The 17,150-nt window shown below is 51.0% G+C and overlaps 1 pseudogene; it reads right to left on the bottom strand.

Moving 5' to 3' along the window:
* Positions 1–17,150, bottom strand: part of LOC135531158 (transcription factor COE1-A-like) — a 100,403-nt pseudogene that overhangs the window by 68,148 nt on the left and 15,105 nt on the right.

Below are 17,150 nucleotides of genomic sequence, written 5' to 3' on the forward strand. Positions count from 1 at the left end.
TGGTGATTGACTCTGCTGTCCTGGCAACAACACAGAGAGGTGGCATGGGAGTGCTGCTAGACCCAAATAACACAGTGGGATTTGTGTGTCTGTGCTGAAGCTGGAGACTGAGGAGTTTGATCATATATCAGACACAGAGAAGAGATGACACGTGTGAGAGAAGGCCCGGCTGGGTGTCATTAGGAATATGTGTTGTGCTTTACATTTCACCACGCAGATCAAGCAGACATACGGCTCTCTGGAAACCCATCTGTCAGCCGCATTACAGACCTTTTCTCTCTTCATTGCGAGTGAGCACATGGATGTTTATTGTACGAATGTAAGATATTAATTTGAGCCAGTTTGCTGCAGCAACAGGAAATGTGAATTATTATGTAGGAGAAGGGAAGGGAAGGGAAGGGAAGGGGAGGGAAGGGAAGGGGAGGAAGGGAAGGGAAGGGAAGGGAAGGGAAGGGAAGGGGAGGGGAGGGGGAGGGGGGAGGGAAGGGAAGGGAAGGGAAGGGAAGGGAAGGGAAGGGAAGGGGAAGGGGGGGAGGGAGGGGAGGGGAGGGGAGGGAAAGGAAGGGAAGGGAAGGGAAGGGAAGGGAAGGGGGAGGGAATGGAAGGGAAGGGAAGGGAAGGGAAGGGGAGGGAGGGGAGGGGAGGGGAGGGAAGGGGAAGGGAAGGAAGGGAAGGGAAGGGAAGGGAAGGGAAGGGGAAGGGAAGGGAAGGGAAGGGGAAGGGGAGGGGAGGGGAGGGAGGGGGAGGGGGAGGGAAAGGAAGGGGGAAGGGAAGGGAAGGGAGGGGAAGGGAAGGGGAAGGGAAGGAAGGGAAGGGGAAGGGGAAGGGGGAGGGGAGGGAGGGGGGGAGAGGGGAGGGGAGGGAAAGGAAGGGGAGGGGGAGGGGAGGGGGGGGAGGGAAGGGAAGGGAAGGAAGGGAAGGGAAGGGAAGGGAAGGGGAAGGGGAGGGAGGGGAGGGGAGGGGGAGGGAAAGGAAGGGAAGGGAAGGGGGGGGAGGGAGGGAAGGGGAGGGAAGGGAAGGGAAGGGAAGGGAAGGGGAGGGAGGGAATGGAAGGGAAGGGAAGGGGAGGGAAGGGAAGGGAAGGGAAGGGAAGGGAAGGGGAGGGAGGGGAGGGGGAGGGGGAAGGGAAGGGAAGGAAGGGAAGGGGAGGGGGGGGAGGGGAGGGGAGGGGAGGGGAGGGAAAGGAAGGGAAGGGAAGGGGAGGGAAGGGAAGGGAAGGGAAGGGGAGGGGGGAGGGAGGGGGGGAGGGAAAGGAAGGGGGAAGGGAAGGGGGAGGGAGGGAAGGGGGAGGGAAGGGAAGGGAAGGGAAGGGAAGGGAAGGGAAGGGGGGAGGAGGGAATGGAAGGGAAGGGGAGGGGAGGGGAGGGGGGAGGAGGGAAGGGAAGGGAAGGGAAGGGAAGGGAAGGAGGAGGGAGGGGAGGGGGAGGGGAGGGAGGGGGGAAGGGAAGGAGGAGGGGAGGGGAGGGAGGGAGGGGAGGGAGGGGAGGGGGAGGGAAGGGGAGGAAGGGAAGGGGGAGGGGAGGGGGAGGGGGGGAGGGGAAGGAAGGGAAGGGAAGGGAAGGGAAGGAAGGGGAGGGGAGGGGGAGGGAAGGGAGGGGAGGGGGAGGGGGGAGGGAAAGGAAGGGAAGGGAAGGGGAGGGAAGGGAAGGGAAGGGAAGGGAAGGGAAGGGAAGGGAAGGGAAGGGGAAGGGAGGAGGGAGGGAGGGGGAGGAGGGGAGGAAAGGAAGGGAAGGGAAGGGAAGGGGAGGGAGGGAAGGGGGAGGGAGGAAGGAAGGGAAGGGAAGGGGGAGGGAAGGGGGGAAGGGGAGGGAAGGGGGAGGGGAGGGGAGGGGGGAGGGAAGGGAGGGGGAAGGGAAGGAAGGGAGGGGAGGGGAGGGAGGGGAGGGGAGGGAAGGGGAGGGAGGGAAGGGGGAGGAGGAGGGAAGGGAAGGGAAGGGAAGGGAAGGGGAGGGGAGGGAGGGGGAGGGAGGGGAAGGAAGGGAAGGGGGAAGGGAAGGAGGAGGGAAGGAAGGGGAAGGGAAGGGAAGGGAAGGGAGGGAGGAGGGAAGGGAAGGGAAGGGAAGGGAAGGGAAGGGGGAAGGGGAGGGGAGGGAAGGGAAGGGAAGGGAAGGGAGGAGGGAAGGGGAGGAGGGGGAGGAAGGAAGGGAAGGGAGGGGAGGGAGGGAGGGGAGGGAGGGGGAGGGGGAGGGGGAGGGAAGGGAAGGAAGGGAAGGGAAGGGGGAGGGGGAAGGGAAGGGGGAAGGGAAGGGAAGGGAAGGGAAGGAAGGGAAGGGAAGGGAGGGGAGGGAGGGGAGGGGGAGGGGGGAGGGAAAGGAAGGGAAGGAAGGGAAGGGAAGGGAAGGGAAGGGAAGGGAAGGGAAGGGAAGGGAAGGGAAGGGAAGGGAAGGAAGGGGAAGGGAAGGGAAGGGGAAGGGAAGGGGAGGAGGGAAGGGAAGAATGCCACCATCATTATCGTCTTGTTAAATTGCTCTGAGATTGGTACCACCCATCAAGACAGCTCAGTGAAATGGTTTGGAGCCACGTTCCTCCATTATGTACAACTCAATTTATTACAGAACAAATGCTTCCTCCAGGGCACCTCTTATCATTTTAAATGAGGTGAAACCGGGTGGTGAGCCCACAGAGGCTATGATCCACCACTGTTTCAATACAGGGTGTGTGTGTGTGTGTGTGTGTGTGTGTGTGTGTGTGTGTGTGTGTGTGTGTGTGTGTGTGTGTGTGTGTGTGTCTGTGTGTGTGTGTGTGTGTGTGTGTGTGCGCGTGCGTTTGTGCATGTGTGTGCGTGCGTGCGTGTGTGTGTGTGTGTTTGCGTTCGTTTCTGTAAGCCCAAACATGCATTCGCTCACATTCTGGACAGATTCACTTCCTTCAAATGGCTTCAAGATGAGGCCCATAAAGCACAGGCTGTTTTCCTCTCTTAATTGTAACGCTTTTACGAGCATTAGTCGTTACAATCTTCCAATCTACAGCAATTAAGTCAGGCACTGTCCTTTCCTGAACCTCCCATTCAGAGCGGGTGCTGTAGCCTTCCGTCCTGATAGCCCAACACGCCTGCCTGTTACCGTTAAAGCAGCAGGAGGTACTGCCTGTGCTGCAGCACACAACCCTTTCATTGGCGTGCTAGCACTCCATAAAACTCCCTGCTAATTTCTGCAAATAAACACATGGCTGTGGAGGCAGGCAGGCAGCGCTAGGCTAGGCTAACGGCTCTACTCACTGACAGATGAATCAGGCCCCTCTTTCCTTCCTATGAGAGAGATGTGTTCTCTATTGGCCTTATCTACTGGATTGTACAGGATGTCACTGCTTGTGAGAGTGCCGTGCCGAGCATTAACCTCCGCACAGAGGAAATAGGTGGGGTTCCTTGGCCAGATAGGCCTGTGGTTGCTAGGAAGACCCTGTCATCCAATGTGAATTTTACAGCTACAGAGGGGGAGAGAGAGAGAGAGAAAGAGAGAGAGAGAGAGAGAGAGAGAGAGAGAGAGACAGAGAGAGAGAGAGACAGAGAGAGAGAGAGAGAGAGAGAACTGAGAGAGGGAGAGAACTGAGAAGAGAGAGAGGAGAGAGAAGAGAGAACTGAGAGAACTGAAGAGAGAGAGGAGACGAGAGAGAGAGAGAAGAGAGAGAGCTGGAGAGACTGAGAGAGAGAGATCAGAGCAGCAAGATTTGTGACCTGTTGCCACGAGAAAAGGGCAACCAGTGAAGAACACGCACCATTGTAAATAGAACATATCTATGCTTATTTATTTTATCCAGATCCTTAACCATTTGTACATTGTAAAAACACTGTATATAGATATAAGAGACATTTGTAATGTCTTTATTGTTTTGAAACTTCTGATGTGTGATGTCTACTGTTAATTTTTATTGTTTATTTCACTTTAGATATTATCTAGACTTGCTTTGGCAATGTTAACACAGTTACCCATGCCAATAAAGCCCCTTGAATTGAATTGGGAGAGAGAGAGAGAACTGAAGAGAGAGAGGGAGACAAGAGAGAGAGAGAGAGAGAACTGAAGAGAGAGAGGGAGAGAACTGAAGAGAGAGAGAGAACTGAAGAGAGAGAGGGAGACCGAGAGAGAGAGAGAACTGAAGAGAGAGAGAGAACTGAAGAGAGAGAGAGAACTGAAGAGAGAGTGAGACAGAGAGAGAGAGAACTGAAGAGAGAGAGGGAGACAGAGAGAGAGAGAGAGAACTGAAGAGAGAGAGGGAGACAGAGAGAGAGAGAGAACTGAAGAGAGAGAGGGAGACAGAGAGAGAGAGAGAACTGAATAGAGAGAGGAGAGAGAGAACTGAAGAGAGAGAGGGAGACAGAGAGAGAGAGAGAGAGAGAGAGAGGGAGACAGAGAGACAGAGAGAGAGGGAGACAGAGAGAAGAGGGAGACAGAGAGAGAGAGAACTGAGAGAGAGAGGGAGACAGAGAGAGAGAGAGAGAGAACTGAAGCGAGAGAGAGAGAGAACTGAAGAGAGAGAGGGAGAGAGTACTGAAGAGAAGAGAGAGAGAGAACTGAAGAGAGAGAGGAGACCGAGAGAGAGAGAGAGAACTGAAGAGAGAGAGGGAGAGAGAGAGAGAGAGAACTGAAGAGAGAGAGAGAACTGAAGAGAGAGAGTGAGACAGAGAGAGAGAGAGAACTGAAGAGAGAGAGGGAGACAGAGAGAGAGAGAGAGAGAACTGAAGAGAGAGAGGGAGACAGAGAGAGAGAGAGAACTGAAGAGAGAGAGGGAGACAGAACTGAGAGAGAGAGAGAGAACTGAATAGAGAGAGGGAGAGAACTGAAGAGAGAGGGAGAGAGAACTGAAGAGAGAGAGGGAGACAGAGAGAGAGAGAGAGAGAGAGAGAGAGGGAGACAGAGAGACAGAGAGAGGGAGACAGAGAGAGGGAGACAGAGAGAGAGAGAACTGAAGAGGGAGACAGAGAGAGAGGAGACAGAGAGAGAGAAATGAAGAGAAGAGGGAGACAGAGAGAGAGAGAGAGAGAGAGAGAGACAGACACAGAGAGAGAGAGAGAGAGAGAGAGACAGAGACAGAGAGAGAGAACTGAAGAGAGAGAGAGAGAGAAGAGAGAGAGAGAGAGAGAGAGAGAGAGAGAGAGAGAGAGAGAGAACTGAAGAGAGAGAGAACTGAAGAAGCTCTAACTGTGTTTTCTGGTCAGTACTGTATTGTTGATAATAACCCACATTTTGAACAAGCTCTCCTGTGTTTTACACTCCTACTCAACTCTGCATTGCTTATTTTGTCACATAAACTGAAAATAGGCTGACGTGATATCATTTTTGCAACCGGGCAATGGCGGAGCGATTTCTACATACTGTGCCTTTAACATAAGGCTCCAAAATATTGATGTGAAACAGTTGACTGTCTGTCTGCAAATGACCTGTGATGTCTAGTACTGCATTTACATTTGACGGTGCTTTAATAGCATGAAAGATTTGTATAAGGGTGAGAGATGGACTTGTGTGATCCCGACAAGGACGTAGAGTAGACAGAGTAGTAATCTACAGTAGGGTAACTCACCTGTGTAGATGAAGCGCCCAGGCGTGCCTTTACAGAACTGCTTGGACTTATAGGAGAGGGTCACCTCCACCACCCCTGGGATGTGGCGGGGCGGAGTCTGTACCCGGATGGCATGAGGCGTAATGAGCTGCAGGAGGAGAGAGAGAGAGAGAGAGAGTGAGAGAAAGACACAGAGAGACACAGAGATGTAGACATATGTTTCCCATGCCAAAACATCCTTTTGAATTGAGAGAGAGAGAGAGAAGAGAGAGAGAGAGAGAGACAGAGAGAGAGAGAGAGAGAGAGAGAGAGAGAGACAGAGAGACAGAGAGAGAGAGAGAGAGAGAGAGAGAGGGAGAGGGAGAGAGAGAGAGAGAGAGAGATTTGTGACTTGTTGACGAGAAAAGGGCAACCAGTGAAGAACACACACCATTGTAAATACAACCCATTTCTATGCTTATTTATTTTATCTTGTGTCCTTTACCATTTGTACATTGTAAAAACACTATATATATATATATATATATATATATATATATATATATATATAATATGACATTTGTAATGTCTTTATTGTTTTGAAACCTCTGTATGTGTGATGTCTACTGTTAATTTGTATTGTTTATTTCACTTTATATATTATCTACCTTACTTGCTTTGGCAATGTTAACACATGTCACCCATGCCAATAAAGCCCCTTGAATTGAATTGAATTGAGAGAGAGAGAAAGGGGGATAGAGTGAGAGAGAGAGAGAGAGACAGAGAGAGAGAGAGAGAGAGGGAGAGGGAGGGAGAGAGAGAGAGAGAGAGAGAGAGAGAAAGGGGGGATAGGGAGAGAGAGAGAGAGAGAGAGACACAGAGAGAGAGAGAGATAGAAAGAGATCTTAGAATCAACTATTAAAGATGACCAGAACCCACTGGATTCTCCAATTACCTTGAATGAGTTACAGGACAAAATAAAAACCCTCCAACCCAAAAAGGCCTGTGGTGTTGATGGTATCCTTAATGAAATGATCAAATATACAGACAACAAATTCCAATTGGCTATACTAAAACTCTTTAACATCATCCTTAGCTCTGGCATCTTCCCCAATACTTGGAACCAAGGACTGATCACCTCAATCCACAAAAAGTGGAGACAAATTTGACCCTAATAACATCCGTGGGATATGTGTCAACAGTAACCTTGGGAAAATCCCAATTGGCTTTTCACCAAATTACCGTACAACAGACCATGCATTCACCCTACACACCTAATTGACAACCAAACAAACCAAAACAAAGGCAAAGTCTTCTCATGCTTTGTTGATTTCAAAAAAGGCTTCGACCCAATTTGACATGAGGGTCTGCTATACAAATTGATGTGGTGTTGGGGGTAAAACATACAACATTATAAAATCCATGTACACAAACAACAAGTGTGCGGTTAAAATAGGCAAAAAACACACAAATTACTTCACATTGGGTCGTGGGGTGAGACAGGGATGCAGCTTAAGCCCCACCCTCTTCAACATATATATCAACGAATTGGCTCAGGCACTAGAAAAGTCTGCAGCACCCGGCCTCACCCTACTAGAATCTGAAGTCAAATGTCTACTGTTTGCTGATGATCTGGTGCTTCTGTCACCAACCAAGGAGGGCATACAGCAGCACCTAGATATTCTGCACAGATTCTGTCAGACCTGGGCCCTGACAGTAAATCTCAGTAAGACAAACATAATGGTGTTCCAAAAAGGTCTAGTTCCCAGGACCACAAATACAAATTCCATCTAGACACCATTGCCCTAGAACACACAAAAAACTAGACATACCTTGGCCTAAACATCAGCGCCACAGGTAACTTCCACAATGCTGTGAATGATCTGAGAGACAAGACAAGAAGGGCCTTCTATGCCATCAAAAGTAACATAAATTTGACATAGCAATTAGGATTTGGCTAAAAATACTTGAATCAGTTACAGAACCCATTGCCCTTTATGGTTATGAGGTCTGGGGTCCGCTCACCAGCCAAGAATTCACAAAATGGAACAAACACCAAATTGAGACTCCGCATACAGAATTCTGCAAAAATATCCTCTGTGTACAAAATAATAATCCAGAGAACGATACCCGCTAATTATGAAAAAATCCACAACCACCTAAAAGGAAGCGATTCCCAAACCTTCCATAAAGAAACCAACCCCTACAGAACCTGGAGAAGAGTCCCCTAAGCAAGCTGGTCCAAAAGCACACAGACCACACAGAGCCCCAGGACAGCAACTCAATTAGATCCAAGCAAATCATGAAAACCAAAAAGATAATTACTTGACACATTGGAATTAACAAAAAACAGAGCAAACTAGAATGCTATTTGGCTCTAAACAGAGAGTACACAGTGGCAGAATACCTGACCACTGTGACTGACCCAAATTTAAGGAAAGCTTAGACTATGTACAGACTCAGTGAGCATAGCCTTGCTATTGAGAAAGGCATACTATCTGAAGAGAAGACAGGCTATGTGCACACTGCCCACAAAATGAGGTGGAAACTGAGCTGCACTTCCTAACCTCCTGCCAAATCTATGACAATTTTAGAGACACATATTTCCCTCAGATTACACAGATCCACAAAGAATTAAAAAACAAACCCAGTTTTGATAAACTTCAATATCTACTGGGTGAAATACCACAGTTTTCCATCACAGCAGCAAGATGTGTGACCTGTTGCCACAAGAAAAGGGCAACGAGTGAAGAACAAACACCATTGTAAATTCAACCCATATTTATGTTTATTTATTTTCCCTTTTGTACTTTAACTATTTGTACATAACATGACATTTGAAATGTCTTTATTCTTTTGGAACTTCTGTGAGTGTAATGTTTACTGTTCATTTCACTGTTTAATTCACTTTTGTTTATTATCTACTTCACTTGCTTTGGGAATGTTAACACATGTTTCCCATGCCAATAAACCCCTTGAATTGAATTGAGAGAGAGAAGAGAGAGAAGAGCAGGAAACCGACAGCCGTTAGTCAAGTCTCTGTCTTATGTCTAGTTGTGATCTCCACAGTCTCTGTCCTCTCTCTCTCTCTCTCTCTCTCTCTCTCTCTCTCTCTCTCTCTCTCTCTCTCTCTCTCTCCTCTCCTCTCCTCTCCTCTCCTGTCCTGTCCTCCTCTCCTCTCCTCTCCTCTCCTCTCCACTCTTCTGCCAGACTCTGCCCCCCCCCCCCCTCTCTCTCTCTCTCTCTCTCTCTCTCCTCTCCTCTCTTCTGTCAGACTCTGTGCACCCTCTCCTCTCTTCTGTCAGACTCTGTCCATCCTCTCCTCCCCTCTCCTCTCCTGTGTCTCTTCTGTCCATCCTCTGTCCATCTCCTCTCCTGTGTCAGACTCTGTCCTCCTCTCCTCTCCTCTCCTCTCCTGTGTCAGACTCTAGGATTGTGAGTGGTACCCTTCAACACAACAACTCTCCACTGATCCCTACTTATGAGCTGTCAGGGAAAAACACTCCACACTTAGCGGGTTACAGAGGGAAGGCTGGAGGAGAAAGAGAGGAGCGAAGAGGAGGACAAACTGTCGACAATGAAGTCCAAAACGTAAACAACACGTTTATTGAATTGATCACTTGTCGTGAATGAAGGTATTAGTGGTTTAAGACATCTGCACTGCAGCAACTAAAGACTTTCTGTTGAGACGTGTCTAGGTGATGTAAACACACACACACACACACACACACGCACGCACACACACACACACACACAACACACACAAACACACCCAAAGTATGCATGCTATTGTTACAGGGCTTGAGTGGGGGTGGGGGAACAGCATGACAAAGACCAGTGTGTGTGTGTGTTCATTAAGTCTGCTCTTCATGGCCTCTCCTCATCATCAGCTGTGCAGGGCTGATCAGTATCGGAGGTACAGGGGTAGCGGGGGCTGGTTGGGTGATATTAGGGAGGCTCTGTAGGCCACTGAGAGCAGGGAGCAAACTCATTCTCACCCCTGGCAAATCCGCTATGGGAAAGCTGTAATTAGAAACACACTGTGGGGCGTCGGCACTTCCTACACGGGACCAATGGCCGGACAACACTCCAACCAACCAGCCTCTGAGAACAGCACAGAACACTGAGGACGGCAGACTGGGGCAGTAGTTATGTAGGATATACTACACAGCTATGGGGTGACCAGAGAGAGAAGAGGGTCTACCTCTGTATGGACCCTCAGAAATAAACCCTGGGTTGAGGGTAGGTAAACAGACAGGGATGGCAGCTGGACAATTCTACCCCAGTCCCATCTCTGTGTGTGCTTCAGCCATTACCCCATGACCAAAACTGTCTCTGAACCGTTGGCACTTTGGAACTACTGTAGCAAAGGCTTCTCTTCTACTAGCAAAGGTTGAATAAAACACAAATTAACAAAACCAATACAAAAATGGGTCACACTGTCCAAAGGAACAGCTACGGGTAAAGGGAGAGAGAGGACTGAGGGGGGGGAGATGGCTGAGGGGGAGAGGAGAGAGAGAGGGATGAGGGGGAGAGAGAGAGAGGGCTGAGGGGGAGAGGAGGAGGGGGCTGAGGGGGAGAGAGAGGGCTGAGGGGGAGAGGAGAGAGAGAGGGCTGAGGGGGAGAGGAGAGAGGGCTGAGGGGGAGTGGAGAGAGAGAGAGGGATGAGGGGGAGAGGAGAGAAAGGGCTGAGGGGGGAGGAGAGAGAGAGAGGGCTGAGGGGGAGAGGAGGAGAGGGCTGAGGGGGAGAGGAGAGAGAGAGAGGGCTGAGGGGAGGAGAGAGAGAGAGAGGGATGAGGGGGGAGAGGGAGAAAGGGCTGAGGGGGAGAGGAGAGAGAGAGAGGGCTGAGGGGGGAGGAGGAGAGGGCTGGGGGGAGAGAGAGAGGGCTTAGGGGAGAGGGAGAGAGAGGGCTGAGGACGGAGGGAGAGAGGGCTGTGGGGAGGAGAGAGAGAGAGAGGGCTGAGGGGGAAAGGAGAGAGGGCTGAGGGGGAGAGGAGATGAGAGGGCTGAGGGGGAGAGGAGAGAGAGAGGGCTGAGGAGAGGGGCTGTGGGAGGAGAGGAGAGAGAGAGGGCTGAGGGGGGAGGGAGAGAGAGGGCTGAGGGGGAGAGGAGAGAGAGGGCTGAGGAGGAGGGGGAGGAGAGAGGGCTGAGGGGGAGGAGAGGGAGAGGGCTGAGGGGGAGGGAGAGAGAGAGGGCTGAGGGCGAGGAGAGAGGGCTGTGGGAGGAGAGGAGAGGAGAGAGGGCTGAGGGGGGAGGAGAGAGGGCTGTGGGGGAGAGAGAGAGAGAGGGCTGAGGGGGAGAGAGAGGGAGGGCTGAGGGGGGAGAGGAGAGAGAGAGGGCTGAGGGAGGAGAGGAGAGAGGGCTGAGGGGGAGGGGAGAGAGGGCTGAGGGAGGAGAGGAGAGAGGGCTGAGGGGGAGTGGGGAGAGGGGGCTGAGGGGAGGAGAGAGGGGGCTGAGGGGGGAGAGGGGGGAGGGCTGAGGGGGAGAGGAGAGAGGGCTGAGGGGGAGTGGAGAGAGAGGGCTGAGAGGAGAGAGAGGGCTGAGGGGGCAGAGGGAGGGAGGGATGAGGGGGAGAGGAGAGGGCTGAGGGGGAGTGGAGAGAGGGCTGAGGGGGGAGGAGGAGGGGAGAGGAGAGGGCTGAGGGGGGAGGGCTGAGGGGGAGATGAGAGAGGGCTGAGGGGGAGAGGAGAGAGAGAGGGCTGAGGGGGGGAGAGAGAGGGCTGAGGGGGGAGAGGGAGGAGAGAGAGAGGGTTGAGGGGGAGAGGAGAGAGAGGGCTGAGGGGGAGAGAGAGAGGAGAGAGGGCTTAGGGGGAGGGAGGAGAGAGAGAGAGGGCTGAGGGGAGAGAGAGAGGAGAGAGGAGGGCTTAGGGGGAGAGAGAGAGGGCTGAGGGGGAGAGGAGAGAGGGCTGAAGGAGGAGAGGAGAGAGGGCTGAGGGGGGAGGGAGAGAGAGAGGGCTGAGGAGGAGAGAGGGCTGAGGGGGAGGAGGAGAGGGCTGAGGGGGGAGAGGAGAGAGAGGGGGCTGAGGGGGAGAGGAGAGAGGGGAGGGGGAGTGGAGGGGGAGATGAGAGAGGGGGCTGAGGGGAGGGGAGGAGAGAGAGAGGGCTGAGGGAGGAGAGAGGAGGGAGATAGGGAGGAGAGGAGAGGGGCTGAGGGGGAGAGGAGAGAGAGAGAGGGCTTAGGGAGGAGAGAGAGAGGGGCTTAGGGAGGGAGAGGAGAGAGGGCTGAGGGGGAGAGGGAGAGGGCTGAGGGAGGAGAGGAGAGAGTGCTGAGGGGGGGGGGGGAGAGAGGGCTGAGGGGGAGGGGAGAGAGGGCTGAGAGGGCTGAGGGGGAGAGGAGAGAGAGAGGGCTGAGGGGGAGAGGGAGGAGAGGGATGAGGGGGAGAGGAGAGGGCTGAGGGGGAGTGGAGAGAGAGGGGCTCTACTATCATTGTGTCCCAGATGTAGACTACAGGGTAAGGTGAACATACTGTACACACTCACGTACCTAAATCCCACTTCATCAATGCCATACTAACCCTGATTCCAAGGTCTACTCACCCAGATGTGGTCAAACGCTCATGAAGCAGCACTAACACAATCTATTCCCCTCACTGACAACTCTCACCCTAACAGTCGTTCACTGTAGCTAACGTTCATGTACGGTTCTATAGAATACATCCACAGTACTAAGTAGTGTCAGCCCCAAGCCACACGTCGCCAGTCCTACAAGACTGCTAATTGAGTGGATCAGAAGAGCTGCTCTGAATAAATAGCAGCTGAATTTGTCCCCTGATCGGCCCCTGTGATGAATGGAGAGCTCCAGGAGATGAGAGTGTGTGTGCTGGTGTGTGTGTGTATGTGTGTGTGTGTGTGTGTGTGAGGCGTACAAAGCACAGATGAGAGACCAATCTAGCGCCGGCACACACGCACGCACGCAGGCACGCACACACACACACACACACACACACACACACACACACACACGCACACACACGCACGCACACACACACACACACACACACACACACACACACACACACACACACACACACACACACACCAGCAATGTCTTTAAAGCACACACAGCCGTCAGCGTTTTACATGTCGTTAAACTGGCCCTTACAGAGCGCTTTGCGTTTATATTCAGCTCTTCAGCTGTGAGGGAGAATAAAGACCAGCAGCGAGGCTCCATTACATCTTTTAATGGCTGAGGCAGGACCACTCCTCACCATCACCGAGGTCAAAGGTTGACAAGGTCAAATTCAAGTGGAATGTATTTGCGCAGGAGAAAACGGCATATTCTGACCAGTGCTTTTGAAAGCTGATAAAAATACATACAATGTTATGCGATGGTGTCAGTTGAACTAACTGTTGTTTCCTGTCAACTTTCCAAACCAAAATTGCGGAAGTCTTGCTTAATATTTCTGGAAGAAAACTACACTTCACAGTATTTTAACAACTGCAGAACTCTGTTTGATCCAGATGGTTCACTGCTATGTCTATCAGTATCTGGGGGGGGGGCTAGTTGGACTGGCTGGGTTTTATCTGGGGGGGGGGGGCTTTACCACAGCTGGCCTAGTTGGACTGGCTGGGTTTTATCTGGGGGGGCTAGTTGGACTGGCTGGGTTTTATCTGGGGGGGCTAGTTGGACTGGCTGGGTTTTATCTGGGGGGGCTGGCCTAGTTGGACTGGCTGGGTTTTATCTGGGGGGGGCTAGTTGGACTGGCTGGGTTTTATCTGGGGGGGGGGGGGCTTTACCACAGCTGGCCTAGTTGGCCTGGCTGGGTTTTATCTGGGGGGGGGGGAAGCTGGCTAGTTGGCCTGGCTGGGTTTTATCTGGGGGGGCTTTACCACAGCTGGCTTAGTTGGACTGGCTGGGTTTTATCTGGGGGGGCTAGTTGGACTGGCTGGGTTTTATCTGGGGGGGCTTTACCACAGCTGGCCTAGTTGGACTGGCTGGGTTTTATCTGGGGGGGGGGGGGGCTTTACCACAGCTGGCCTAGTTGGACTGGCTGGGTTTTATCTGGGGGGGCTTTGCCACAGCTGGCCTACTTGGACTGGCTGGGATTTATCTTTCAAGATAGAAATCTAGAGAAACTACAGTACTTTAAGGATACAATACAATACCAAGGACACTGACACTACGGGCAGTATGGATGGGGTGTTTGTGTGGAGGGATGAGGGTGTGTGTGTGTGTGTGTGTGTGTGTGGTGGTGTGTGTGTGTGTGAGGTGTGTGTGTGTGTGTGTGTGTGTGTGTGTGTGTGTGTGTGTGTGTGTGTGTGTGTGTGTGCGTGTGCGTGTGCGTGTGCGTGTGCGTGTGTGTGTGTGTGTGTGTGTGTGTGTGTGTGTGTGTGTGTATGTGTGTGTGTGTGTCCGCATGTATCATCATGTACACACCTCACTCCAGACCAGCATGGTGCCAAAGATAACCTGGAGGCCGTCGAAGAAGTTGTCCCCTATGATGATGACAGTTGCGCCCCCTGTTGTCCAGCCCTCACTGGGGCTGATGGCTTTGATGCAGGGGGCAGCTGCTTCCAGACACAGGGCAGGGCAGGGGGGAGAGAAGAGGGAGGTAGGGGGGAGAGGAGAAGGGAGAGGAGAAGGGAGAGGAGAGGGAGAGAGGATGGGAGGGGGAGAGGAGAAGGGAGAGGGGAAGAGAGGGAGAAGGGAGAGGAGAAGGGGAGAGGAGAAGGGAGGGGGGGAGAGGAGAAGGGAGAGGAGAAGAGAGAGGAGGGGGAGGGGGAGAGGAGGGGAGGGGAGAGGAGAAGAGAGAGGAGAAGGGAGGAGGGGAGGGGGAGAGGAGGGGGAGGGGGAGAGGAGAAGAAATGCAGGAGAAGGGAGATCACCTCAGAGAGAGGATGGGAGGGGAGAGGACAAAGGGAAAGGGAAGAGAGAGGAGAAGGGAGAGGAGAAGGGAGAGGAGAAGGGAGGGATAAAGGAGAAGGGAGAGGTGAAGACAGAGGAGGGACAGGGGAGAGGGAGGGGAGGGGGAGAGGAGAAGAGAGAGGAGAAGGGAGAGGAGGGGGAGGGAGGGGAGACAGACAGAAAGAGCTTCCAGTTAGATCACCTCAGTCTACGAGGGACAGTTACACAGTTGAGAAACAAAATAAAATAGCCCAATAAAATATTATAATACTGTATCTATGTAATACCTAATACCTTATAAAGTACAAGTAAAAAGTACATAGAGGGACAGTACACACAGGGACAGGACATTCAGGGACAGTACACACAGGGACAGGACATTCAGGGACAGGACATTCAGGGACAGTACACACAGGGACAGGACATACAGGGACAGTGCATACAGGGACAGTACACACAGGGACAGTACACACAGGGACAGGACATTCAGGGACAGTACACACAGGGACAGGACATACAGGGACAGTACACACAGGGACATACTAGACAGGGACAGGACATACAGGGACAGTACACACAGGGACAGGACATACAGGGACAGTACACACTGGACAGTACACACAGGGACAGGACATACAGGGACAGTACACACAGGGACAGGACATACAGGGACAGTACACACAGGGACAGTACACACAGGGACAGGACATTCAGGGACAGTACACACAGGGACAAGGACATTCAGGGACAGTACACACAGGGACAAGACATTCAGGGACAGTACACCCAGGGGCAGGATGTAATGTAGGTAATACATCTCGGTAATGTAGTCCTGGATCTAGACCCATGCTAGGTAATGTAGTCCTGGATATAGACCCATGCTAGGTAATGTAGTCCTGGATCTAGACCCATGCTAGGCAATGTAGTCCTGGATATAGACAAATGCTAGGTAATGTAGTCCTGGATATAGACCCATGCTAGGTAATGTAGTCCTGGATATAGACCCATGCTAGGTAATGTAGTCCTGGATATAGACCCATGCTAGGTAATGCAGTCCTGGATATAGACCCATGCTAGGTAATGTAGTCCTGGATATAGACCCATGCTAGGTAATGTAGTCCTGGATATAGACCCATGCTAGGTAATGTAGTCCTGGATATAGACCCATGCTAGGTAATGTAGACCTGGATATAGACCCATGCTAGGTAATTTAGTCCTGGATATAGACCCATGCTAGGTAATGTAGTCCTGGATATAGACCCATGCTAGGTAATGTAGTCCTGGATGAATACCCATGCTAGTGTCATGACGTTGGTCTGGCGGTAGGTTTATGACAGTCATATACCTTTTTCCCCATTTTTCCTCTCTCTGCCCTACTGATGTTACATTTGCAAAACCCTGGTTAACATAGAGATTCTGGGAACATCAGAAGGTGGGGGAAATGAACTATATTCTGGAAATCTGACCAATTGAACATATGCAGTGGTACTTAATGAATATGATGTCAGTTTGGTTGTCATCTGAGACATTCTCATCAATGATAAGATGACATAAACTCTACAGTGGAAAGTCTACACATCAAAGTTATCGGATTCACATGGAATTGTTGTTCAATTTAAATGTTTGAATATGAAATTATTTGTGGGATGGGATGAAATGTGATTTTAGCTTCTAAAATGTGAGATTTGGGTTTTCATAAGGTAGGGCCCTGCTGAATCAGTGGCCCGCCCCTGTGTAGGGACATGGGCTATAAAACTTTTCAAACACACCCTCTTCTCCCTTCCTATATAAACCCTTGATGACAATATAACCTCCTGTTCCGAGGACGTGAGGACGACGGTCCGATGTCAGAATGGTTCAGATAATAACTACAGAACGAAGCCAACATCAGCGTGAGCTTTCGTTGCGAATGGTATGAACTTTGAACTCTTATTCACTACAGAATTGATACCTCCTAGCCGTTGAGTTAGCAACAGCCGCTGCAAACGAGGGTTAGGAAGGAACAGACAGAGTATCCCGTCTACCACACAACGCGTTACTACAACATATTTAATTTACCAGCAGAGACATTCTTCAAAAGACAAAGGACCTGGTTGGACAACACGGCCTTCCATCTACCACCAACCTAACGAAGCACAGCTCAGAGTAAATATTTATTGCATTTTCATTTTCCAAATGCCCGGTAATTTAGAATGCATAAGATACTGTATTTACGATAGCACAGCTTCTCCCTGTGTCCCTCAGTCTTTCCGCACTTTCACTCAAACCCAGGCCATTTTCTTTTGTGTAACCAGCTGTCATATCTGTTCTGCCAGCTAGGGATGTTTTCCTTTATGACGTCATTTGTAATCAAGTTATGATTTAAATATGTGTATGTGTAATTCTGTGTGATTAGTTAGGTATTTAGTAAATAAATAATTAAACCCAATTTTGTATTGCTGGTTCAACTTGTTAGCCAGGGTTCGTGCAGATAACCAAGAATTTACAACTTTCAGATGAGACTGAATTAAGGTGACGATTAATATTGACTGCTATTGATGTAAAATATTACTAGGTCTTTAAGAGTTTATTCGGAAGATAACAGCTCTATAAATATTATTTTGTGGTGCCCCGACTCTCTAGTTAATTACATTTACACGATTAGCTCAATCAGGTAATATTAATTACAGAGAAATTATTTTATAGATTAGCATGTCATATCATTTAACACGGCATAGCCAAAGACACGACACTGGGTAATGTAGTCCTGGATCTAGACCCATGCTAGGTAATGTAGTCCTGGATATAGACCCATGCTATGTAATGTAGTCCAGGATCTAGACACATGCTAGG

This window comes from Oncorhynchus masou, unplaced genomic scaffold (genome assembly GCF_036934945.1).
Source record: "Oncorhynchus masou masou isolate Uvic2021 unplaced genomic scaffold, UVic_Omas_1.1 unplaced_scaffold_1534, whole genome shotgun sequence".
NCBI classification, from domain to species: Eukaryota; Metazoa; Chordata; class Actinopteri; order Salmoniformes; family Salmonidae; genus Oncorhynchus; species Oncorhynchus masou.